We start from the raw sequence: 27,502 nt of genomic DNA, 5'->3' as shown, positions 1-27,502 counted from the left end.
TTGCTTGTTATTATTTAATGTACATCTGCAAACTGATAGTGATTGAACTGATACATTCTTATTAAAAACGGAGTGTCACAATTTTTTTTCCTTTCACATCCAGGATCTATTATCCATTCTTCTTCACCCTTCCCTGTGTTTTGAGTGGCTGACCTATATGAGCTCCACCTAGTAGCATCCTTGATCTCTGGCTTTCAGTTTGCTTTGGTCAATGAGGAGCCCTAGAAGAACACTAAAGAAAGGGAATAAGTGTAGATTTAATTATTTATTTTCATGAGTCTCTCCTGTTCAATAGCCACTTCTGCTATGCACTTGTGTGTAATTTACTACTTCTTCCCAGAACACTGTATTCCTCAAGGACACAGTACTGTATTTCTGGATTCTAGATTCTAGTAACCAGCATGAATCCTCTTTCTCCAGGAAGCAGTCACAGCTCCATGACAGTAACTGCTCTCTTCTTTGTGTTCTTCTATACCTCATCCACTCTTTCATAAATGACCCCTTAAATTGTTCTACTAATTACTTTACTTGGAACAGACTATTGGTTTTATGATGGGATGCTAACTGAAATAGCAGTTTTCGATAAATTCTGACTCAATGCTGAATATTTGCAGTTAAAAAGGATTTCCATAGGGTAATATTGTTACATTTGAGATAGTATTTTGAAAAAAAATTGAAAATAAAAACACACTTCTGGTTAGAATGCTAATATAATATGAAAAGAAAGTCTTAAAAATGAGTTCTTGACTCACAATTAAATACACAATGTTTATAAATATATAATATTTGTTTTTAAATATCAATGAAATCAAGCTTTAGGAATTATCTGTGGGTATATTTCTATTACAAAAATTTTAATCAAACTCCAGAGTGAGACTATATGCTCACTAATAATTCGGTCACTTGGTGGGTATCAGCCCAATGATCACAACCAAGGAGGATTTAGTAAGGAGATTTTATTACTTGCAAGTAAGCAGAAACATCAGAAAATGAGGCATGATCTGATTGTATCTTGCAATGAGGTGATGTCAAGAGAAAGTATCTGACTGGATCCTGCCACGGGGTGAAGCCAGAGCTTGATCTGGTTAGATCTTGGATCCTGTCATGTGGAATCCACTTCTTAATTCTGTCCCCACTCCTCAGTCCTAGCACTTAGATTCCCCCTGAGGTTACAGGCTTGGTTCCACCAATCTGAGGGGCCGTAGCAAGTGAAAAACAACTTACCACTTTGTCACATAAAAGTTAAACCAAATAGGTCTGGTGTTGCTACAGTTTCAAACCCTAGAAGGAGACTGCAGGCTCTACAAAACCATTGAAAATTAGAACCTAGAATTTAGTCGCAACTTTGTTTGCCAGGTGGGGGTGATATAGCTTATTCTTTTTTCAGTCCTACCATTGCTCCAACTTCTCTCTTTTAAAAACTGCAGCCAACAATGATTCTGTCTTTGAGAAATTGTAAGCATTACTTTTCTCTTATAAGAAGATAAACAATATAAAAATAATAATTATTAATAAAGTAACCATTATTTTTGTGTAAACTTCACCATTTTGTCTATAGAGGAAGTTATAAGGTAATGAAAAGGTCTCACCCTTCAGTTTTTGATTTAAGACTGACCAGAAATTAACAACAAGAGGATAACAATGCAATCCCTGACAGAAAATATATGCACGGTGGAGGTTCAAATTTGTCTGTGTTGACTGTCCGGGTATGCAGAATAGCCCAGGTGGAGTTATTTACTTTTCCAATGTAAGAGGGAGACAGTCACACGTCTAATGTGGATATTTAAAAAAGAAGAAAAGAGAAAACAAAGAAAGCCAAACTCCCCTTTCAAACTTGTTCATTCTTAGCCCTTTTTTTTTCTTTCTGTTTTGAGATCTAATCATTTAGCAATGGGAATTACAACATGTTTTGTACATTTCTTCTATTGATAATATGTACTGGACAAGAAGTATGATTTTAGAAATTATAATTTTAGAACAATTTATGAAAACACATAGTTTATAAAAGTTTCTATAATTCAGCTATTATCTAAATATTTTTATTTATACATGAATATGGGTACATATATATGTATACATGTACATATATATGTATGTGTGTGTATTCTAATCTATTTATAAATATTTTGGTTCCAAAATACGTTTTATAATAATTTAATGAAAGAACCTATATTATACCTCACTTAGATTTAAAATTTTTATCTGGTGTAGAGTAACACACATAGAAAAAATCAGTAATGATAATAATTTTAATAAAGGTAAATGTATTGAATACTTCATACACATCAACAGTTATTGATTTTCATTCTTTTTTCAACCCTATGAAGAAGTTATTTTATTTTAGTAAAATTATAATGTTTTATTTATGAAATTAGGGATCAAAATGAAAGAGTCATATAATGTTGGTAATGGTGGTAAATAATTAAAGAGGCTATTAGAAAAAAAATGGTATATTTTACTCCATCTCCCACAAACAGGCACTAGACTTTGACTCTTTCTTAAACAAAAACAAACAAACAAAAAAAACTTTCTCAGATAAAATGTTCTAATTATTTGTATAGTATAAGTTAATGCAAAATAATGTGGGTTTTGCGATTACTTTTCATTGCGAAGGCTGCGATTACTTTTGCGCCAACCTAATAAAAGTCCTTGACACATATGTTAGTCCATTTAGTGCTGCTGTAACAGAAAAACTGAGATATAAAGATGGAGTTCATAAAGAAAAGACTATTTGGCTGACTCTTCTTGTGGCTGGAAAGCTCAAGATTGGATGTCCATATCTGGTGAGGGCCTCAGGCTGGTACACCCCAAGGCACAAAGCGGAAAAGGATCACAAGGTCAGAGCGGAAGCAAAAGAGAAAAACTACAGAAGCCAGACTCTTTTTATCATCTCAACCTTGAGAGAGCAAGAATTTCCTCACCCCTGTGGGAGGGTGTTAATCTCTTCATGAGAGATCAACCCCCATGACTCAAACACCTTCCACTGGGCCCCACACCTCCCAACATTACCACATTGGGAATCAAATTTTAGTGTGAGTTTTGCAGGGAACATAGCAACCTATAGAAACATGTTAAGTCTTTGCTGCCATGATTAGACATGTTTAATAATAAATCACATGCACTTATAACATATATGTGATCTTATTTATTTCAAACTTAATAGATAAATATCAACCAACCACAATTTGTATGCAAATCACAATGTTACAAAGGATCAGCATTATTTCTAGAAATAATAAAAAAGTCAATGGGGCTATAGCACAAATATAATTGTTTATGATCTGTTTACAAGTACTTATGTATATCTTTATTTCTATTTAATACCAACAGAAAAATATAACAATTATAGGTTAGTATGTGTCTTATGTTTTAGATATCTGACTGAAGTGTCTCAAAGGCAAACAAGTTTTACCAAAATTAATCCCTTTTCAGTGAATTGATCAAATGGATGAATTCTGACCCTCTCGAGTTCCTTTCCCCAGTTAGAGTGGGGAACTGGGTGACTGTTAACTGTGGGATTCATTGAAGCATCTTACCCTAAAGGCACCGGAAGACTGAAATGCAACCTGCAGAGCTGGGATTGATTCCAGAGTCTCAGTCTGGCCCCCACTGCAGGAGGCTGCCCTACTCAGGGAGAGATTTAACAGGGAGCTGAAGGAGTCCTTAGGGGGCCAGGGAGATGTGACTGAGACTAGTTTTCCAGGTGAATGAGGTTGGTGGAGGGTTTGATGCTACAGTCGGTCGGAAGATTTGCAAATATAAACACATTCCTGTGTGAGGCACTTTACCCTTTGTCAGTGATTGTGAATATATGCATTTTAAGTGATAAGATACAGCTGGTCAGACTGCTCTGGGCAGTCTCAGTGACACATTTCCTGTGCTGTGATTGTTCTGAAAACAGAGTGGCTCTAACCACTGTGAGAAGCCCAAATAAAAATTGATCCAATAATAATAATAATAATAACAATAATTTTACTGAGAATGGCAAGAGATAAGCATATGTATCATATTAATTCCCTTCTAAGTTTCTTAAGTGACTTCAATTTCAGCTAAAATTAATCCTTTTACTTGGTAATATTTAAAATAAACTTTGTATTAAAGCAACTGAAGAAAGATTGTACAGTTTTTTTCAAAGCTATGTACATTCAACAATACTATAAGCATGTTGAAAATTAAACATAATTCAGTAAAAAATGTAGTACGTTCTTTTGCATTTTAGACTTAATAACATTTAGCATTCCTTCAACTGTTAATATTAAAATACATAGAAAAACTATAAATACAATATGTTCAATTCCAATGTAAAATCAAGTTTCCCAAAGGGATATTTTTCTAACTCAATGTAATCCAAAAAACTGGGATAAAATGTTGTACAGGTGAATCAAGAGAGTGTTATACAATGTACAGCTCTAAGAATCTGACACAGAAATTTTCAACTTCTATTTACGAATCCGCAAAAACTAAAAATCATTTTTAACGCTGAAACTTGCAATTTTATTACAATTGTCTAAATTTCTACTAAATGAATTATCCCCATGAATTTGTGCTATGATTAGATTGTTCTTTACTTTTTTAAACTTATGGTCAGATATCAAATCATACTGCCACATTCTAAGCATCAAGTGGGAATAAGAAGGAAACAAACCAGCAAAAATTAGTAGTTTCTGAAACAAAATATTGGCTTATAATAAATATTTTTTGTTGGTTTGATCTCTTTACAACACTTAAAGCATAAAAGATAGTGATAGAAATGTAAAGACATAAAAATTACTTTAAAAATGTTCCATATTAATACAGCACATGACAAAAGAACATTTGTATTTACATGTTTCTTTTGATTCTGATTGGAGATGCAATGATGTTTATAGTAACACAAATAACTGGGCAGCCTAATACAAATTTTGACATGAATGATGCCTGACACAGGATAAGTACTCAATATCTATAAAATGAGTCCTTGATGAGTAAGTTATGCTAAATATGCTTGACCTACTATTGTATCCTAGTCAGTGCAATCAGCATGACTTATAATGATTCATGCTAATCGCTATAGTAATTATCATATAGCATTATAAGTATATCCAAAATAAAAAATATGTGGCTTTAGGATAAATCATAACTTTAAACCTAATTGCAGTTATTATAAACATCTCTTTAGAAATATACACACTAATCCTAATTGGAGTCTAACTCAGAGTTGTCCAAAAATTACAAAGTTTGGTGTTGAGGTAGTATAAAATTTTTGGCATAAAGTGGGAAAAAAAAACTTGCCTGGGAATTGGGCAGTAACTGAAATAATTTTCTATAAGATGGAAACATAAATTTAATGAGAATTTAAATTCTCCATGTTGTATGAAAGAAATTGGAATCTATTAATGAAATATTTAATTTATAACAGTTTTTAATGATTGCCTTTTCTATTTTGCATTCACTACCCTAGCAAATATTTTTATCCATGCTTAGTGTTTGAAACTGTGCAATACTGTGGGTGTGTGAATTACATTTATATGGATTGAGAGCTCTTCAAGTGTTTTACCAGCTAATAACTTGATGATACCCACATTTCAGAATAAATGGAGAAGAAGATATGAAAAAATGAAGTTGAAAAAGAAAAGACTGACAGCAGATGAATCAGGAATTCATTGTAATCGTACAAACAAACTAGAAGAGAGGCCTGAGCTAATGCCATAAAGAGTAAATGATTTTGATGAATTTCCTTTATGATAATCAGCAAAAATACATAAAATTCTTGGACCAATTAGACGCAATATTTGAGTAAAATTAAGCTGTCTCATATAGGTGTGAGAACATATGAGGCTACATTTCTTCATGTAATATATTTTGTCTAAATACATGCATGTTTTTGGCAGTGCTTGAGACTGGTCATGTGTCCATTAAAGACTATTTAAAAATAAGGTAATGATATTTTGTGGATCTAAATAATCTAAATTATTTTCAAGGCTTAGATAAATAGCGTCCAAGATTTAACAGTATAACAGTGTGTAAATATATGCACCGTTGATGGTAAAGAATATATGTGTTTGAATTTCAAATGGAATATTGGTGCTTTTTATTTGCTCTATGTGTGGTTTATCTGTCTATTCAGCTATACCCATCTGTGAAATCATAGCTAGCTTTTTTTATTGTTGTTGCTGATTTTCATAAAACCTGGAATTGAATAAGATGTCAGAATGTAAATCTAAATGGAAAATTATGATTCAATGTTGTTTGTACAAAGCAGGTATCTGGTTCAAATGAAAAAATAGTTTTTATTCATTCTGATATTACTAATTTTAGTAGACACAACCATCTGCTGTTTGACTGAAACTTTTCAATAAAGAGTATTTTAGTAATATATATCACATGCCAAAGACACAGTCAATTTGAATACATTATTGTAATTTCATTAATTGCAACAAATTTGTTACCGACATCCCTAAAGGGACCATGTTTTATTCAGTTTTAGAATATTTGCATTCGGCAGGTAGTAAGTAGTCCACAAATTATTACTGCATTAATTACATAATATATGTATTACTAAATTAATACAAATATAGTAGTTACATATTTAGTGCCATTTAAAGTATTTATGTTTCGCAAATCCAACCAGTTTAGAAATATTTTGTATTTGAAAATAGACATGCCCTGTGACCCAGCAATTCCGTTCCATAAATGTACATGCAAAGTTATACCTAAGTGGAAAAAAGACATTTACAACAATGTTCTTAAAGACATGAATACTAGCAGTTAACATTGAAAACAAGTCAAATGTCATAATATAATGGTTATAATAGATATATGCGTTATGTATGTTATATATTATACATAATAGATATTTATAGATGAGATATATAATTATATAAGTAATTATATATATAGAAATAGATATACATATGTTACCAAGGTTATAAGAATAAATATGTACAATATGGAATGTACAGTACTCTGTTGGTGCATAGAAAGTGCTTTGTTTCTTTTGGTGAATACATTATTGTTTACTAACCCCAATTGCATCTCTCCTAACAGTGAAATGTTGGCAAACAGATTTAAGAAAAATATTGATTAACATACTTTTTGAAATCCATCAATAAGTTTTTCTTAATCAGAAAACACTGAAAATCAAAGTTTTAAACCTTATTTCATTATATATATCTAATTGCAGATACTTTAGACATTGTGACTGTGTACGCACATGTGTGTTTGTGTGTATATATATAAACAGATATATACATATATACTGATGTACTTTTTAATATTCAAGTTATTTGCAAGTTGATTTTAAAATGTTAATGAAATCTAAGATAATTTAATGTTGTTAAAAATGGAATCAACTACAATATTTTATCCAGAACTTGAACTAGATATCTGCAAAGGTTTTTTGGAAACTAATCTATTGGGCTTATATGTGTCATGTATATGTTTACAAACACATATGAGTTCTCATATAAATGTATTGATACATAAATATGTATATAATATAGATATACCCACACATCTGTTATTACTATATTTTGAAATACTAAAAGAAGGCAAATGCAAGCACAACTTTGAGCTGACAAATGTATGCAATTAGAAGAAGTACAAGGCAGATGATTTTCTAATGCAATAGGTAACAGTATGGAAAAAGTAATACACTGCCTTCAGGCTCAAAAACTTTGATCTGAAGCAACATATTTTCTATAATGACTTTCCTTTCTGTAACCTGAATGAGAGAGATTTAACCCGAGGTGTATTCCAAGCTAGATGAAAACATTTCAGTTCCCTGAATAATTAGTATTGTGAGAAACTGAATTCGATTAAATAATAATCATGCTACACATCCTAAAAGTGACTAAGCAAATCATTGCCCTACTGGGCAGGAACATCCTATTGTAGTATCAGGCTCTAAAGTCAAATTGCCTGGCGGAAACTCAGCTACAGAACTGACCAGCTATGTGAACTTAACTTTATTTAAATTCTTTATGACTGAGGCTCCTGATCAATAAAATATGGATCAAAATAACAACTAACTTCATAGTATTTCTGTGATGACTAAATATTTTTGTGATGAACAGTGTATTTTAATATTTAGTATCTAGTATATTTATAGTTCAACAAGTGTTATAAAAATATTTCATATCATATACTTACTTGATAAATGTTATATATTATTAACAATACTAATGTAGTAATTATAAATATTATCAGAGAAAGAGAGCAGACCTCTACAAAGTAACTTTTCCAGTTAATGATTTGCTAAGATCACACAAATTAAAAACATATAGCAAATAAAAAATGATTAAGAATATGTTATAAATATCCCAAAGTCAATATTATTCTACTTCATTTATTCAGCAAAAAGTCCAGAAAAAATGTTGATAAATAGCTGGTAAAAGTTAAGATCAATTATATATTATTTTATAAGTTTTTATATATTTTTCACCTTCTCAACAGATGGTGAAATATCTGCTTATAAATATATACCTACAAACACACATGTAAACATGCACATACCTATACATATATCCTTATGCATATGCATGTATATATAATATACATGCATATATACTGACACACATAAAACAAATACATATTTGAACATATATAATATAGTAACATAACACTGTACTGTAAAAATAATTTGTTATAATTATTTTTAACGAATAAAGATCTGGCAGAGGCATAACATTTCTGAAAGCAGAGAAGATAACATTTACGATATCTTTAAAAATGGCAGAAATATGTTTTGCTCATTATTATTTGGATTTGTCTCACCAAAGGGTCATGCATTTCATATAAGAGCTACAAAAACAATTGGTGAAATCCACACACTTTGAATTGAGACAGCTGGATTTGAATCTTTTCTTTTTTGCTTTTTGTGGAGAACAATGTCTTGCTTTGTTGCCTTGGCTGGTCTTGAACTCCTGGGCTCAAGCTATCCTCCCTCCTCTGCCTCCCTAAGTGCTGAATTTGAATCCCAAATGCAACAATAATCTTCAGTGAGTTACTTGTCATTCATTTCTGAAGTTCTATTTTCTCATTTAATAAGTAAAGATAGTAATCTACAACTCCATTTATTTACTATATGAAAATGATGGTTGTATATTTAGTTATGTCGAAATGGTAATAACTATTATTATTCTTCAACCAGATTTGTTTTACATCAAAATTTACATTGTAACCCTACCTGAAAAACATACCACTTAATTTCACAGATTCACAATAATTTGGATTGTTTTGATAGTTTATTACTATGGCAGGTACTCATTCATGCATCATTATTATGCAAATTATTTGATACTTTCTATTTTCCACACGCCTGTTAATGAATAAGACACAGTCTCTCCTTTCAGGATGCTTTCAAACTCATATGGGAGGAAGAGAAATCAACAGGAAATTTAATCAATTATAATCAATTTTGATATTAATAAAAGCCAAAAAGATTCATAATTATAGAAGAGAATTGTTTCATCAGTTTCAGAAGTCATCTGAAAATGTGGTTTATATTACAGTAGGTAGCTAGTCAGGTATGAGCAGGTGATATGGTTTGGCTGTGTCCCTACCCATATCACATCTTGAATTGCCACGTGTTGTGGGAGGGACCCAGTGGGAGGTAATTGAATGATGGCGGAAGCCTTTCCAATGCTGTTTCCATGATAGTGAATAAGTCTCACAATATCTGATGGTTTTATAGAGAGTAATTTCCCTGCACAAATTCTCTCTGTTTGTCTGCTGCCATCCATGTAAGATGTGACTTGCTTCTCCTTACATTCTACCATGATTGTGAGGCCTCCCCAGCCATGTGGAACTGTAAGTCCATTAAACCTCTTTCTTTTATAAATTGCCCAGTCTCTGGTATGTCTTTATCAGCAGTGTGAAAAATGGACTAATACAGCAGGGCTGGAAAGGGCTCCTCCTACACCACCAGGAAAGTCAGGTGACCATAAGGTGAGGGTCAGGTTGTTGTTTCTCTAAAATAATAATTGGTCACAACCAGCACCAGGGAAAGGCAGTTTCCTGACAGATAAAAATACCTGACAATGGTTATTGGCCGCTTCTCAATAAGATCTCAGAAACTGGGTGATTGAGCTCCCACATGTGCATTAAGAGGCAAAATGGTAGAGTTTAACTGGTATATGACCTTCCTGGGACATTCCACTGGAAAAGGGAAAGGGAAGAACGCCTCAGGTGAGCATGCGTTCAACTCCAGTAAATACGATGTGCATGCTCCCCTCCAGAATGCTAGCAGGTAATTGCTCATGCAGACAACCCACCCTCTTGGGGGAGAATGAGTGCAAGACCCCAGAAGTATGCCAACATATAAAACCTTAAGTCAAAAGGTCAAAACCTGCCCGTGTCCTTCAAGTTGCCTGCTTGGGCCTCTTCCAAATGTACTTTCTTTCCTTCCTTTCATTTCTGTTCTAAAGCTTTTTAAATAAACTTCCACTCCTGCTCTGAAACTTGCCTTGGTCTCTTCTTCTGCCTTATGTTCCTCAGTCAAAGTTTTTCTTCTGAGGAAGCAAGAATTGAGGTTGCTACAGACCTATACTGATTCAACACCTGTAACAGTTTATACTGATTACAGCAAAATGAAATAGTGATAGCTAGGCAATTAGAAGGGAGAGTGTTGCAGACAAGGAGAACATTAAAAAAAAAAAAAAAAAGCCTCATGCCTGTAATCCCAGCACTTTGGGAAGCCGAGACGGGTGGATCACCTGAGGTCGGGAGTTCAAGACCAGCCTGACCAACATGGAGAAACCCCGTCTCTACTAAAAATACACAATTAGCCAGGCATGGTGGTGCTTGCCTATCTGTAATCCCAGCTACTCAGGAGGCTGAGGCAGGAGAATCGCTTGAATTGGGCAGACAGAGGTTGCAGTGAGCCGAAATCATATCATTGCTCTCCTGCCTGGGCAACAAGAGCAAAACTCCATCTCAAAAAACAAAACAAAACAAAACAAAAAAACAACAAAAAAGCTACAAGTAATTAATTATGACTGGATCATATAATTTATGATAACTAGGAGTGTTGCCTTCAATGGCATGTTCTTTGTAAAAAGTGCATTTATGTTAAAGATGAGAAGGCACTGACAGATTTTTTAAAAAAAAGTGAAGTGAGAACTGAAATATTAAATTATGTATTTTAGAATAATCAATTAAAATTGTATGGAGAAAAGTGCGGCTATAGTCTGGGAGAGTTATTAATAGGCGATTTCAATTATTTAGGAAAGAGATCACAATAAGCTATTTTTTTTTCAAAAAAAGCATATCAGATAAGAAGTAAATGATTTCAAGAGACATTAGACAAATATTTGGTGAATAATTGGCTTAAGAGTGTAAAAGACTACATAGGAAACTTTCAGTAATTTAAACCTTTTATGTAGGAGGAATATTATAAGGGGCATATGATGTCTGAATTTTTGAGGATATATCAAAGGTAGAGAAAAATTTCTTTAATTTCAGGTCTTAACCCACCAATTTCAGGCAACTTCCAAATTAGAATAGGAATGTACTTGAAGTTTTGGATTTAAGGTTTGTCAATGGAAGCAAAATACAACTTTCTAAACCACTTTGGAATTAGTTACAGTAAAAATAATGTACAGTATAGTGATTTCAGCTAAGTTTACGTCTTTTCATATTTGAGATTTAAAAAGTGTGATCAACTGATTAAAAAAAAATGTTTATGCTCAGAATTGGTCTGATGACCAAGGCTAAAATTGTAAACATTTCTCTTTTAAATCCCTGTGATGGCAATGTTTGGAAGAACAAGCTTTGGTTAAGATAGTAGGAGAACTGAACTAAACAAAACACAAACATCAAAAACAGAAACAACAGAAAAGGAGAGGTTGGATGGGAGAAGTAAAAAATGATTATTCCAAGTTTATGGATACAAAATACACAATTAGTGATATGGGAGGGGATCAGGGAAGGGCTGGGAAGGGAAAGGCATGGTCCCTGGCTAGGGCTCCACCCCCAGGCCTGTGCCCAGGGACCTAGGTGAAGACAGGCATTTCTGTTTTCCTGCCCACATGTTCCATTCCCCAAGACCATCCTGGCCCATCACACCCCCATCCTGTGCCTATAAAAACCCCGAGACTTTAGTGGGCACACACACAAGCAGCTGGACATCCAAAGGAACACACCAGTCGAAGACACAAGCAGCTGGACATTGAGAGGAATGCACCTACGTAGGAGCACACCAACAGACGTGGACAGGCCATTGACTAGTGGAATGATGAGTAGTTTGGCCAGGGGAGAGCCTGGCCACTAAGTGGCCTGACTCCAGGGGATAACCACCTTTCCACTCCATTTCCCTTCTGGCTCCCCCATCTGCTGAGAGCTACTTCCACTCAATAAAACCTTGCACTCATTCTCCAAGCCCATGTGTGACCTGATTCTTTCAGTACCCCAAGGCAAGAAAGCCCGGGATATAGAAAGCCTTCTGTCCTTGTGATAAGCTGGGGGGTCTAATTGAGCTGACTAACACAAGCTGCCTATGGACAGCTAAACTGAAAGAGCACCTGTAACACACGCCCACTGGGGCTTCAGCTGTAAACATTCACCCCTAGACACTGCTGTGGGATCAGAGCCCCACAATCTGTCCCGTCTGCATTCTCCCGCTAGAGGTTGGAGCAGCGCGGCACCAAAAAAGCGGACCATACGTGCATCGCATGCCCTGCAAGGGGGACAAGAGAACACTTTCCATTTCATTAGTACAAGGAAATCACGTCAGTAAATGAGAATTAAAATGGGTGTAGCAGAAATAAAAACAATAAAGGATCATAAATGTAAGACTCTCAAAAGCATCAAGATCTTGCCATGATATTTTAGTTATATTTGCTTTAAAGTCTTAATATAGACAGGTTTGGGGCTAAAAAAGCAATCAGGAATTTAGTGGGGTATCATGAAAGAAGGCAAGCTGCATAAATGGCATGACCAAAATTTGCATATAACATTCAACAAATAGCTTGCCTGAACACTAAACAATGCCTGTCTGGAAATCACCATAGCCCTAGTGAAAGTAACTGAAAGCTGGAAAAAAAAAAAACAAACCAAAAAAAAAAACTGATACTAGATGTTAGATTTTTCTCTACTACTAGGAGACTAGAATCTGTACCATACATCCAGTCAAGAAAACTCCCTGCTACTATACAATTTCCTATTAATAGAACATAACATAATCCAGTGTATCTACAGGATATTAATCATATGGGCCTTATTTCAACAAAAAACAGATATAAGACAAGACAGAAAGTGCAACCCATGTTCAAGAAACAGTCAGTCAATAAAAAATGGCCCTAAGGAAACCTCAATGTTGCAATTATAAGATGAAAACTTATAAAGAGATATTATACCTATGTTCCAGGTTTGGGGTCGGGGGGAAAGCAATGAATGACCAGATGTAAACTTTCAGTAGAGAAATAGAAACTATAAATTACAGAAAAAACAACAACAAAATACACCTGAATTTAACACCTAAGGAGTTAAATGATAATTGAAAAATGGGCTTAGCTGGAAGAAATAGAAACAGAGGTAGAGGGGAGATAAAATGTTTCAAGAAATGGGTTCAACAGCTCACTAGCACCCAAGCATCCTGTTACAAGCACCCAGGTCACTGCCTACCTGAACCCAGGCATCCTGTCTGCAAGCACTGAGCCTAAACAGCATGACCTTACAAAACTCGAGGCCCTGCCTGTTTCCAGACCGTATTGTTCCTGCTGTCTTGCCCTTTGTTCCCTTGCAACATATCTCCCCCTTTCCTCTAAATAAATCTGCCTTTCTAAACTTATTACTGTCTTGGTAAATTCCTTTACCACCCACGCACCAGCCTCAGACAGTGACCACGACATATATTAGCACTAAAATAAATATCCTGTTGATGGATTAGAGCAGACTGCAGGTGGGCCAGCCCGGAGTCAGTGATTTTGAAGATAGAACAATTAAAATTACCCATCTGAAGAAGAAACAAATATTAAATATAAAAAGCTGGAGCCTCAGAGCTTAGATGGAATTTGATTTCCCAAAGAGGAGTCATAGGATGGGGCAGAAATATATTTGAGTCATAGGATGGAGCAGAAATATATTTGAAGATACAATGGCCAAAATTTACTTAAATATAGTGAAACATAATTTATATATCTCAAAACCGTAATAAAACCCAAGCAGGACAAACACAAAGAATATCACCCCTATGCACAAGTCATATTGCTAAAATCTAAATATGAAACACACACACACACACACACACAATCTTGAAAACATAAAAGTATATGTGGAACCACACATTATATACAGAGAAAAAACAAATAGCCACGATGGCTAATTTGCATAAGAAGTGAGAAGACAACCAAAAAGCATATTTAAAATATATAAAGAAAAATTTTTGTCATTTCAGTTTTCTAGGCCATAACAGCCAAGACTAAAAACAAGCAAGTCCATCAAGTGAATGTTGAATAAACAAATCATTGTGTAGTCTTACAGTGAAATGTTATTTAGCAATAAAAAGAGGGCTGCTGATACATGTAACCTGATTGAGGAATTCATACATTATATGAAGTAGAAGATACACACACACACATACACACACACACACGAACATTATGGTATGACTCAATCTACATGAAATTTTATAACTGGAAAAAGTATATGGTAAATAAAAAATCAGTTGTCTGTGGAGAGTGGGATGTGGGCAAGAGAAATTAGCAAAGTACAAGAAAAAATGTTTGAATAATTGGAAATAGACTTTTATGATTGGAGTGAGATTCATATAGCTATACTCATTTTAAAAAAATATACAGCTAAAAATTCGATATTTCAATGTATGCAATTTGGAATTTTAAAAACCTATAAAATAATAATCATCACTATTATCTAGAGAGGAGTGAGGAGCTGATGTAGGTATGGCAGATGGCAGAATATTGATAATTGTTGAACCTGAGTAATGAGTAAATTTGAAGCTGGTAGTTTATAACAAATTATTTTTTACTATTGTATGCTAAAAATTTCCATAACAACTGTTAATTTTTTAAAAAACTGCAAAGAATCATTTAACTGACCTCTGAAAAAAGATAATATTAAATCATTTATACTGTCATTCAATAAACATGTCCTGTGTTGTGGGCATGAGACTTAGCATACTGACTTGAATATATAGCATCAAACCAAAAAAACAGCTTTATAGGGTCAATCAACCATTTCATCATTTGCATACCCTCCATGAGGCTAAAAGGGCAAAATGTAATTCCAGAATCCATATTCTTAACCCACACTCTCTAAGAGCTTACTCATTACTGTAAAAAAATCTTTACTTAATAGAATTATACCATGAAATTTATAATTTTTAATTAAATTCAAATATTTTGGTATAAATAAGTAAATGAACCTCAGTGAGTATTTTTTAAACATTTAATAGTTTAAACTATATTTTTAAAGCTGAAATATTACTGAAAATATGAAGCAAACTGTCTAAGAATTCTGCTGTAAGATATATTTTTAAAATAAAAATTCCCAAGCCAACGAATAAACCAAAAAAGAAGCTCAAACTATACATTAAAAAGCATAATAAGAAAACTTAAAAAGTTTTTCTTATTGTTCAGGATTGAAATTTGTTATGGGTTACTGAGTCTTCCATAAAATGAAGCATAAAGTGTGAATAAAGAAATCAGATTTGTATGGTCAGCATTTATGGAGAAAATAATTTTGCAAATGTTTCATCTGTAGAAGCTTTGATCCAAGGATCTAAAAAAATGTCTAAAACTATTTTAGTTTTTACTAAACTTGTCAAGTATCTAATTTACAAACAAGATTGCTCTTCAAATCATATATTCATGTGATAGTACTTGCTTCTTGCCTCTAGTTTTGCTAGTTTATTTAAGGCAATTTCAGTGAGACTAAAAAATGAATAGAAGTGAACAATAAAAATGTAAAATGCAATGACAAATTTTTAAATTTCTTAAACTAAATAACCTGTCATTGTTCTGGGGAATTTAGAGCAGAAATCATGCAACAAGTATTTTTAACAAAAGCTAGAGTACTTTAAGACAAATAGAAATAAATATACAAGCAAATCATTTTGTTTAGAATTTTAGAAGAAAATAAAGTGAATACTGAAGTTTCAACATTACCACTAATTGCCTAACTTCTTCTTTGGTGTCTCTCTTCCTCAAGGAAGTGTTTCAACTAGATGCTATCTAAGTTTGTTTTCAGGTCAAATATTCTGTGATCTTGCTATAAATGTAAATAACATTAGAAAACGGACATCATCTCTGGTTATCTGTACGGATAATTACTTGTGTAATAAAATACCCCTGCACCTATTGGTGCTTTTTAAAAAAGGGAAATTCATATGCATATTAGATAACTTTATTTCAAAAACATTTTTTGCCCAAATCAAAATCAATTAAAATTGAATTAAAAAATTTTTTTAAATAATGATTTTTTAATAGACAGATGTAACATTCTCCTCTATTAATACCCAGAAATGCAGCTCCCTGGAAAAGAAACACATACCCAAGTTTCAGAGGAAATATAATTCTTATTGCCCTTCCTCTTCCAAATATCATTCTCATTGAGGAAATAAAACTGCTAACAACTTAGGAGTGTGCCTTATTCTCTTTAGCTTATTATCTCTACCTCTCTACCAAAGGAGAAACTGATAACAGTAAGCTCTTTAACACTTTCTACCGTGACCACATTTTGGAGAATATTGATACTTTAACAAACTGAGTCTTCAGAGGAACCATTAATATGTTAAAATTTTCAATTCAATTTATTTAGGTATTAGCCAATTTATTTATATTAGAAATATTTTCTAATATTTTCAAGTTCTCATATTGCATTTTTGTTTAATATATAATATTGTGTGTCCTCTTATAAATGGCAATGTTTCTATTTAATTTTTTTTTTTTTTTTTTTTTTTTTTTTGAGAGGGAGTCTGGCTCTGTCGCCCGAGCTGGAATTCAGTGGCATGATCTTGGCTCACTTCAACCTCCACCTCTTGGGTTCAAATGATTCTCCTGCCTCGGCCTCCCGAGTAGCTGGGACTACAGGAACACACAACCAGGCCTGGCTAATTTTTGTATTTTTAGTAGCGATGGGGTTTTGCCGTGTTGGCCAGGATTGTCTCGAACTCCAGATCTCAGGTGATCTGCCCGCCTCGACATCCCAAAGCGTTGGGATTACAGGCATGAGCCACAGTGCCCAGCCTGTTTTTAGTTTAATTTCTGATTACTTATATTGATATAAAGAAATGCAATTAATTATTATTATTAATGATAATATTATTATCATTCTATTATCTTGCCAAGATCACCTTTTAGATTTGGTAGCTTTTTTTTGGGTTTCATCAGGTTTTATAAGTAACAATATTGTCTGTGAATAAAAGAGTTTACCTGAACCTTTCAATAAACACTCCTTTTATTACATTTTCTTTTTTGGCTTCTGCAATGGTTGCAACCTAAAATACAATGTTGATGCGGTGTGATGTGATTGGAAATACTTGCCTTAATCTTGACTTTAGGGGAAAAGCATTAGAAATTGAAATGCTAAGTATTATGTTAGACATAGTGATATAGGAGTTAAAAAGAAATTACTTAGGCAGTTACTGAGGGTATGGGAGTCCTCGATAAGGTTTTCCATTTAATGAAAAGCAGCCCTCAAATCATTTTCTTGTCTAACAAAGAGTAGCCTGTATAATAGAGCTGCAGACAGAGACAAGCAAGATGGAAGCCTGCACGCGTGAAGGCCAGCAGCCGTGTCAATAGGAAAAGGCTACCTGGGGACTAGGCATGTGCAACATCACAGCTCCATCTTCCCTTCTTGCCAATCATGTGTGCAGTAGGAAGAGGACAACATGGTGCAGGCCAAGTAAAAACTCATTTGCATATTAAAAAGATTAGGGACGGGCAGCCAGCTTCTTTGTCTGCTATGTTAACTTCACACCTAGTCCAACCAGTTTTGGGGCCCTAAGTAAATCAGGCACCACCTCCTCAAGCCTGTCTATAAAACCCTACACACTCTTACATGGGCTGGAAGTCCCACTTGGGCACCCTCTCTCAGGATAGAGAGTTATTCTCCTTTCTCTTTCCTCTGCCTATCAAACCTCTGCTCCTAAACCCACTTCTTGTGTGTCAGCATACTGGATTTCCTTAGTGTGAGACCACGAACCTCCTGTATTTACCCCAGACAATGACGCTGCTTCAATAGTTTATTTAGGTGACTTTTATCAGGTTGAGGGTATTCCTAGTTTGAAGAATGTTTTCTATCAGGAATTGATCCAGGATTTGACAAATACATCATTTTAAATGTTCTAGAATAATTATTATTTTTTTCATTTTGGTTTATAACTATGATGACTTGCATTGATTGATTTTCAAATAGGAGGCCAACTTTACAATCTTAGTCCAAACTTTACTTGATCATGGTGCATATGCATTTTAAATAATGTTAGATTTGTTTTGTTAAAATGTTGTTAAACATTTTTGCATCTAAGTTCTTGATTGATATTAATATATAGTTTTCTTTTCTTGGAATGTTTGTGTCTGTTTTTGGTGTCAGAGCATTTTGTGTTATAATTTCTTAAAACAGATTTTCTATTCTCCTTTTTTTCTCTTTGTCCATACCAATTACACAATATGTTAGGCTTTAGAAATTACTCCAAGCTTAAATTGATATTGCTTTTATTTTATTATTGGATTTTTTCTACTTTTTGTATCCTTTTGTGTATTTTCTCTTCTTGACTTCCAGTCCATTATTCTATTTTTCTGAAAAAAGTTCATTCTGCCATTAATTCCTTTTATTTCTAGAAATTTGATTCACATATTTTGTAGAATCCACATATGTTTTAATATGTTCAATCTTTTCTCTAATTTTTAAGTTTATCAATAAGATATATAATTATTTATGTGAAGTCCCTATCTGCAATCTAGACTCTTTATCGGTTTGAGTGCAGTTTTTATTGATTGATTTCTCTCCTCCATATGTGTCATATTTTTCTGCTTTGCTCATTGTCTGATTGATAATTATTTCTTGTATGTCAGATAATTTCTTCTTGGATGCCAGTTTTCACTTGGATGCTGGTGAATTTTACATTTTGAAGTTTTAACTAAGTTTATAAATGTATGTATATATGCGCGTGTGTGGGTGTGTGTGTGCGCGCACGTGGTGGCGCAATACGGTTTCACTGCAACCTTCTTTTCCTGGGTTCAAGCGATTCTCCTGCCTCAGTCTCCTGAGTAGCTGGGACTACAGGTGTGTGCCACCATTCCTGGCTAATTTTTGTGTTTTTAGTAGAGACAGGGTTTCACCATGTTGGCCAGACTGCTCTTGAACTTCTGACCTCAAGTGATCCACCACCTTAGCTTCCCAAAGTGCTGGGATACACACATGAGCCACTGCACCCAGCCTTATATTCTTTGAAATGTAAAAACATTCCGATATTGTGGGTCCCTACTTTAAGATTTGTTAGGTGAGACAAGAGCATAATTTATTCTAGCCATAATGATTCTGCAGTACTGTCTCCAATTCTTCTTCTCTCTGCTCTATTTTACATTCCATGACTTTCAAGGCTTTCTAACGGGTTTGTGAAAATGAGCATTATCTCAAGTCTTATGTTGCCTCCAGATACGAATCGCAGTATTTCTTTTTGGTTACTTTTTCTCTAGCCTTGAACATTTTTTTTTTCACATTCATGCACTAATCAGTGTTCTGCTGAATGCTTGAGTTCAGCAGAACTCAAGCTGAACTTGTTTGTAGGTATCCATGGTTTTTCTCTTTGTGCTTTTATCTTCTTTCTACTGCTCTTTTCTCCAGTTCCTGTCTACCTTATTCTCCTTGAATTCTCACTATGTTTATTCATCTCAGAGTTCGGTGGATTACCTCTCCTTTTGCCACAGTTTGGAAACTCTGTCAAGGCTACTGCCAATTATAGGCCTCATCTGGTTTCTTTCATATCTCCCTAGGATAACTGTGTTTCATGACATGACTTCCAATGTTTGAAAACTGTAGTTTTTATTTGTCTGCTTTTATTCCTGTCAAGTGATGGTACGTGTAAAATTTTTCTGTCACCTCATCTTGTTAAACAACAGAAGTGTACTGTATTGGCCTTTAGTATCTGCTTCTCTTTAGCTTTCCATTTTTAAAAATCCGTGACCCCCTTTTTTAATGTGCTCACATCAAAAGTTTTCTGCTTCTTGCTCTTGCACACCATATCTATTCATGAGCAAATCCTGTGGGCTCTATTATCAAAACATATCCAGATTAGACAGCTTTAAATCAGGTTCTTCTAACATTTTTTCCTAAGTCTACATTATTCCTCATAAATAATGAAAAAAATGTATATAATAGTTCTACATCCATATTTCCCCCCTTACATTCAATAATCTTCACAGCAGGTATAGTGATACTCATAACATTGTTTACTGCATATCATATTTTTGCTCAAAATTCACCACTTCATTTCTATTTATGTGAGTGAAAGACAAAGTCTCTTCCCTACTCTTTCAGTCTTCTCTGGTATTGGCTTATTACTCCCCATTCTTAATTTTCCTCCAGTTTTCCTCATATATTCTTTGACATTAAGACACACCAAACATGCTATTAATTTTCCCCGGAAGCATGCAATCACAGTTCCTGCAGGTCCACCTCATCATTGTCTTCCATAACCATATTATGAAATGCATAATCCCATTAATCTCTGTCCCACTTTAGCATATTTGTATTATAACCAGCACAATTTAACATATTAAAAACCTATTTTCTCTCCCACACTTCCCTAATTTGAATGTTGAAAGCAGTACATATTTAAATGTTGTTTCTTGCCATAGTCCTATCTGTACCCCAGGATTCAAGGTCCAGTATCTGATACACTTCAGTCAATAGCAAATATTTGTTATTTGTATTAAATAGATGAGATTAAATAGATCTACCAATCTAATAAATTATTTTTAAAAATATTAAGAATATTTGTGTCACCTAATTAATCATTTGAAGAGCCAAGAATTTAATTCAGGAGAAATAAATAATTTATTATATATAGCTACTAAGATGCATAAAGTTACATTATTCACAAGGTACCTAGGCAATCTGAATTTATTTCAGGCACATAAAAACAAGTCATTAATAATTGTCTTATTTTTTATAATTAAAGATTGAATTTGTTTATTGTAACTTTCTATTAATGTGAGATGTAGTTTATCCTGGTATTTGAGACACTTTGTGAATACTCTATTGGGTCTTTGGAATCATATTGGTCATCAGCTACATGTACTAGAAAATAATGGATGTGTTCTATGTGGAAAACTCTTTCAACTTTTAAAGGAAAATGAGAAACAGTACAGGTAATTGATAACATATAGTTCTTGTGTTCCAAACACCTAATAAAATGTCTCAGTTAGCTACAGTTTTATGCAAAAAGTATCTCCATTTGCTTATTACATGGTTCAACATATCCATTAGGCCAGTAAAGTTGATAGAGGTTTTCAAACCCTCTCTGTCCTTATAGAGCATTTTCTCTCCTTGATCTATGGAGAAGCTCTAAAGTAGAACTATATATAGATGATTTAAAAAGTGATCAATTTACTTTTATCTGGGCTTTATATAGCTGAAGGTGTATTTTTGAAAGCTTAGCATTATGAAATTATGTCTTTTGGTGAAAATTTTTTTCTCATGTAACAACAGTATTTATCACTATCAGTAACTGTACCACTGTAATCTATTTTATCTATTAGGTGCATGTTTTAGCCTGTTCTCACATTGCTAATAAAGATATACCTGAGACTGGGTAATTTATACGGGAAAGAGGTTTAATGGGCTTACAGTTGCACACAGCTGGGGAGGCCTTACAATCACAGTGGAGGTGAAGGAGAAGCAAAGGCACATCTTACATGGCAGCAGAAAAGACAGAAAGTACAGGGCAACTCGCCTTTACAAAACCATCATGAGATGAGATGAGACATAATCTCATGAGACTTATTCACTATCACGAGAACAGCATGAGAAAGGCCAACCCCATGATTCGATTACCTATCACTTGTCCCTCCCACTACACTCGGGAATTGTGGGAGCTACAATTCAAGATAAGATTTGGGTGGGTACACAGATAAACCATACCATTCTGCCCATGGCCCCTCTTAAATCTCATGTTCTCACATTTCAAAACTAATCATACCTTCCCAACAGTCTCCCAAAATCTTAACTCATTTCATCATTATCTCAAAAGTCCACAATCCAAAAGTCTCATCTGAGACAAGGCAAGTCCCTTACACCTAAGAACCTGTAAAAACAAAGCAAGTTAGTTACTTCTTAGACATGATGGAGGAACAGGCATTGGATAAATACACCCATTCCAAATGAGATAAATTGGCCAAAATCAAGGGGCTAAAGGACCCATGCAAATCTGAAATCCAGTGGGGCAGTCAAGTCTTAAAACTTCATGATTATCTCCTTTGACTCCATCTCTCACATCCAGGTCATGCTGATGCAAGAGGTAAGCTCCAATGGCCTTGGGCAGCTCTGCCTCCTTTGGCTTTCCAGGAAATACCCCTCTTCCTAACTACTTTCAGGGGCTGGCATTGAATGTCTGTGGCTTTTCCAGGTGCACGGTGCAAGGTGTCAGTGGATCTACTATTCTGGGCTCTGGAGGAACGTCGCCCTCTTCTCACAGCTCCACTAGGCAATGCCCCAGTAGGAGCTCTGTGTGGGGACTTTGCCCCCACATTTTCCTTCCACACTGCCCTAGCAGAGGTTCTTCATGAGGGCCCCAACCCTGTAGTAAACTACTGCCTGGGCATCTAGGCATTTCTATACATCCTCTGAAATCTACCTGGAGGTTCCCAAACTTCAATTGTTAACTTTCCTACCTCCTCAGGCTCAACACCACATGGAAGTTGCCAAGGCTTGGGGTTTGCACCTTCTGAAGCAACACCAAAGCTGTACCTTTGCCACTTTTAGCCATGGCTGGAGGGGCTGGGATGCAGGGCACAGAGTCCCTAGGCTGCACAGAGCAGGGAGGCCCTGTGCCTGGTCCATGAAACCATGTTTTCCTCCTAGGTTTTCAGGCCTGTGATGGGAGGGCCTGCTGTGAAGACCTCAACATGTCCGTCCTGGAGACATTTTCCCCATTGTCTTGGCTATTAACATTTGGCTCCTCGTTACTTCTGCAAATTTCTGCAGCTGGCTTGAATTTCTCCTCAGAAAATGGATTTTTCTTTTCTATGTGATCGTCAGGGTGCAAATTTTCCAAACTTTTATGCTCTATTTCCCTTTTAAAACTGAATGCTTTTAACAGCACCAGGTCACCTCTTGAATGCTTTGCTGCTTAGAAATTCCTTCCACCAGATACCCTAAATCATCTCCCTCAAGTTAAAATTCCACAAATCTCTAAGGTAGGGACAAAATGCCACCGGTCTCTTTGCTGAAACTTAGCAAGAGTCACCTTTACTCCAGTTCCCAACAAGTTGCTCATCTTCATCTGAGACCATCTCAGCCTGGACTTCATTGTCTATATCATTATCAGCCTTTTGGTCAAAGCCATTTAAGTCTCTAGAAAGTTCCAAACTTTCCCACATTTTCCTGTCTTCTTCTGAGTCCTCCAAACTGTTCCAAACTCTGCCTATTACTCAGTTCCAAAGTTGCTTCCACATTTTTGATTATCTTTACAAAGCACCCCACTCTACTGGCACCAATTTACTGTATTAGTCTGTTCTCATGCTGTTAATAAAGACATACCCAAAACTGGGTAATTTATAAAGGAAAGAGGTTTAATAGACTCACAGTTCCACATGGCTGGGGAGTCCATACAATCATGGCAGAAGACAAGCAGGAGCATGTCATTCCCTTTATGGATGGTGGATGTGGAGAATGAGATCCAAGTGAAAGGAGTTCCCCTTATAAAGCCATCAGATCTCATGAGATTTATTCACTACCACAAGAACACTATGGGGGAACAGTATGGGAGCCCCATGACTCAGTTATCTCCCACTGGGTCTCTCCCACAAATGTGGGAACTATGGGAGCTATGATTCAAGGTGAGATTTGAGTGGGCACACAGCCAAACCATATCAGTGCATAAGCCTTCTTTGCATTAGTATTTGCTTGGTATACATTCTTTATCATTTATATTAAATAATTTCAATATTTTGTGTCCATGCTTTTAAACTACAGAGGTAATAGCTAAATCTTAATCACTAATTCAGACTGATAATTTTTGGTTTTAGTTGTGAGAAATAGCAATTGTCATAACTGAGTACTAAGCTTTGGTTTAACCATTAAGTATTCTCTCCCTCCACAGTGGCAGCTAGGTGAGGATAGTTACTCTGCTACTTTTGCTTTAATTGAAAATACCTAGAAATTCTTAATAAAGATATACTTAGTAAAGATTAATAAAGATATACTTAATAAAGATATACTTAATAAAGATATGGGTATGAGATACAACAAATAAATGAATTACAGTTTGAATTTGAATCCTCGAATATTTGCTCTGCTCTCACTAAGACACACAATTGTTGGTATGTTGATAAAAACATTATAAAATTTGATATTTATTATGTCTTATTTATAATAGACAATATATTATAAATAATAACAGGCCATTATTTTTCTCTATTGTAAAGGATAAAAATATTTCAATCAATATATTTATTGTAAATAACATAATTTTCTAGGATCTTACGGAAAAACAAAATTTTAATGCGAAATCCTCTCTATTTGGACAATATACATTTTGAGTGTAGGATTTTAATTTAACAAGTCATAATTGACTTTATTCTATTTGCTTTATCCAATAAAGTTGTGATTTGTTTCTCAAAGTCGTTTTACTGATTAAATAAGATTAGAGTAGTGTTATGAGAAGAAAAACACTTAAGTCGAATTTCCTTACCTCTGCTCTGTGGATGAAGTTTTCATTAAGCAAATTAAAATCAACTGCTGAACAAGGAAGACCTAAAAGATAAGTGATCATAATTATTATTTATCTATAGCTTATTTGGATTAATTATGGAAGTATTTGAATAATGCCAACTATACTTTCAATTAATAGCCTACAGTATAAATGAATTTCCTAATATTTATATTGTGCCACTATTTTCAAATTGGATAAAGTTACAATGTTTATTATGAATGAAATTCACCCTTATGATAAGGTCTATACTGGCCAAATAAATCAAAGAATGAATATCTATAGAAGATGTCCCGCTTACACATTCATTAAACCACTTGAAGTCCAAGTCATTAAAGCTAAAATAAAACATCATAATACCTTCACAGAAAAATGGAATCATATTGCTGCCTTGAAAATTTTTTTAAATCTTCTAACCAACTTGAATGTTCATTTATGACAAAGTATGTTTGAAATTATGAAAAATAAATTGCTGTAATGCTCACAGTTAATATAGCAGAGTGTATGCTTTTTGCAAACATGACAAAAAAACAAAATTTAAATAATATAGCTCAAAGGCTAGTGATTATTTTGACCTATACTAGATAGGAGAAAATAAAGAGACATTAAAAACAGTCATACAAATAAAACATGAGGATCATTTGAACTTGGCAATATGCCCTTTGGTTCTCAAGTTTCTTGCTCTTGATAGAATGATGACCTCTGACCATAATACTCTCACATGCCCAACCCATAATATTCTTTTGCCTTGTAAAACCTAATAGGTTTCAAATCTTACAGCATTCTTAGTCTCATTTATCAATCCTTTCAAATGCAAGCCTAAAATTGCTAGCATTTATTTGAATATTAAAAGTGAACTTCACAATTCTTAGAGAAAAACTCTCCAGTCAGATTCCCTTGTGTTTCCTCACCCTCCTTCTCCCAAACCAGTTCCCTTTCTGCCCTTCACCAAGATTACTGTATTTTCTAATTTTTTTTCTTCTAAGAGATACATGGAAGAGGAAAAATCAATGAAAGCTTTTACCCTAAATCTTTAAAAAATATTTTGAAGTGAGAACATCTTAAAAATGGGTTTTTGGTGGGACACAAGAAGATTTAAAATTTTATAAGGAAGGTTAAGAAATGTCAGGTGGAGTTTTTTTCTCCTAAGCATTCCTTCTTCAGATTCTTAGAAAGTATAGTAAATATTAATCACAGGACAAAAAGCATCAAAATTGGTTGCAGATTAGCAGACATTCACTCGACAGTTTGTGGTTAGCAAGATGGATGGAAAGAAATAATGGATGAATTATTTGCAAGGAGCAACATGAAAATTATTTCATTCTTCTGTGAATAAAGAATTGAAAATCGAACCTTGCATCTGTCATGTGCTTTCTCGGATATATGGGCAAATTGTTAGCTGTTTTTGAGTCCTTATTCCTCACTGCAAAATATGTCTAATACTCACTTTATAAAATTTTTAGAATACGATGTAAGATAATATATGTACAATACTTAACAAAATATATAGCATATAGAAAACAAATAGTGGCTACCATTTGTATTAATAGTGGGGGAGTTTTATGGGTTTCTTTTTGTGGTATTAAACTGTCTCAGTCAGGTTCTATCACATTTGAAATGAATCAAACCTGAAAAAAAATTTAGGAGTGTTGTGATAATTCCATCTGTTACCATACTTTGTCAAGGTTCCTTCTAGAAAATTCCTGAGACCAACCCTCTTCCCTGCTTCTAGCATCCTTCATCTCCGATCTGGGTAATTTAAGTTGCAGTGGCTCACAGCTAAGTTCCTTACTTTCAGTTTCTAATTCATTTAACAAATATATGCCAATGGCAGATAAAACTTGCCCAAGAGTAATTCTAATTCTGTTTAAAACATTCAATGCCTCCTTATTTTCTACAGGAAGACCTAATTCTTTCGTTTTGCATTCATGATGATCTGTTCTATTGAATTGTCCCAAACAGTTGCCTCTACCTGACTTCTGAGCTTCCTTTTCACGGTAATTTTTGTTACAGTAGGTAGATAGATGTGAGCAGGGCAGGAGAAGGGCCCAGAAATGTTGGGCATTTGTCAAGCCAGGGTCAGGCAGTTATAAATGTGTACTCTGAAATGGTGAGCAGGACAAGGTAGGGACCCCAGAGTTGTCTGATTCTCATCGAGGGGAAGAGTAGTGGGCATAAAACTAGGCCTCTAAGGTTGTAAATGGCCCATGACTGGCCCTGGGAATAACAGGGGTCTTACAACAGACAGAAGACACCTGAAGTTAGTAAGCCTGACAAGGTTTCCAGCATGTGCAGTAAAAGTGCAAAAAAGTCAAATTTAACGAGTACCTGACCTTCCTTTGTGGGCCCTTGACCTTTAAGGACGAATTGCCTCTAATGGGCCTGCGAATGACTTCAGTAAGCACACTGCGCATGCGGCCCCAACAAAGTGCTGGCAGAACCATGTAATACACCGTAATTGAGCGACAGACTGCCCAGAGGAAGAACGAAGGGTGGAGGCAAAGAGCCCAGGAAAAGATAAGGGTTATAAAAACTCAGAACAAAGATGCAGCCAAGGCACCTGATTTTTCAAGTTGCCTGCTTGGCTATCTTCCAGGTGTAATCTACTTTCTCCAAGAAACTCTCACT

The 27,502-nt window shown here is 34.6% G+C and overlaps 1 long non-coding RNA gene across 1 annotated transcript; it reads right to left on the bottom strand.

Moving 5' to 3' along the window:
- Window positions 1-27,217, bottom strand: LOC130540724 (uncharacterized). The gene is made up of 3 exons (XR_008954717.1): window positions 27,208-27,217; window positions 24,857-24,918; window positions 1-232 (listed from the first exon to the last, which is right to left on the bottom strand). It is a non-coding gene; the product is annotated as an uncharacterized LOC130540724 (long non-coding RNA).
- Window positions 27,218-27,502: the final 285 nt, after the last annotated feature.

This window comes from Pan paniscus, chromosome 14, assembly GCF_029289425.2.
Source record: "Pan paniscus chromosome 14, NHGRI_mPanPan1-v2.0_pri, whole genome shotgun sequence".
Taxonomy (NCBI): domain Eukaryota; kingdom Metazoa; phylum Chordata; class Mammalia; order Primates; family Hominidae; genus Pan; species Pan paniscus.
The sequence above is the reverse complement of the archived record's forward strand: the minus strand, read 5'-3'. Positions and strand labels throughout refer to the sequence as shown.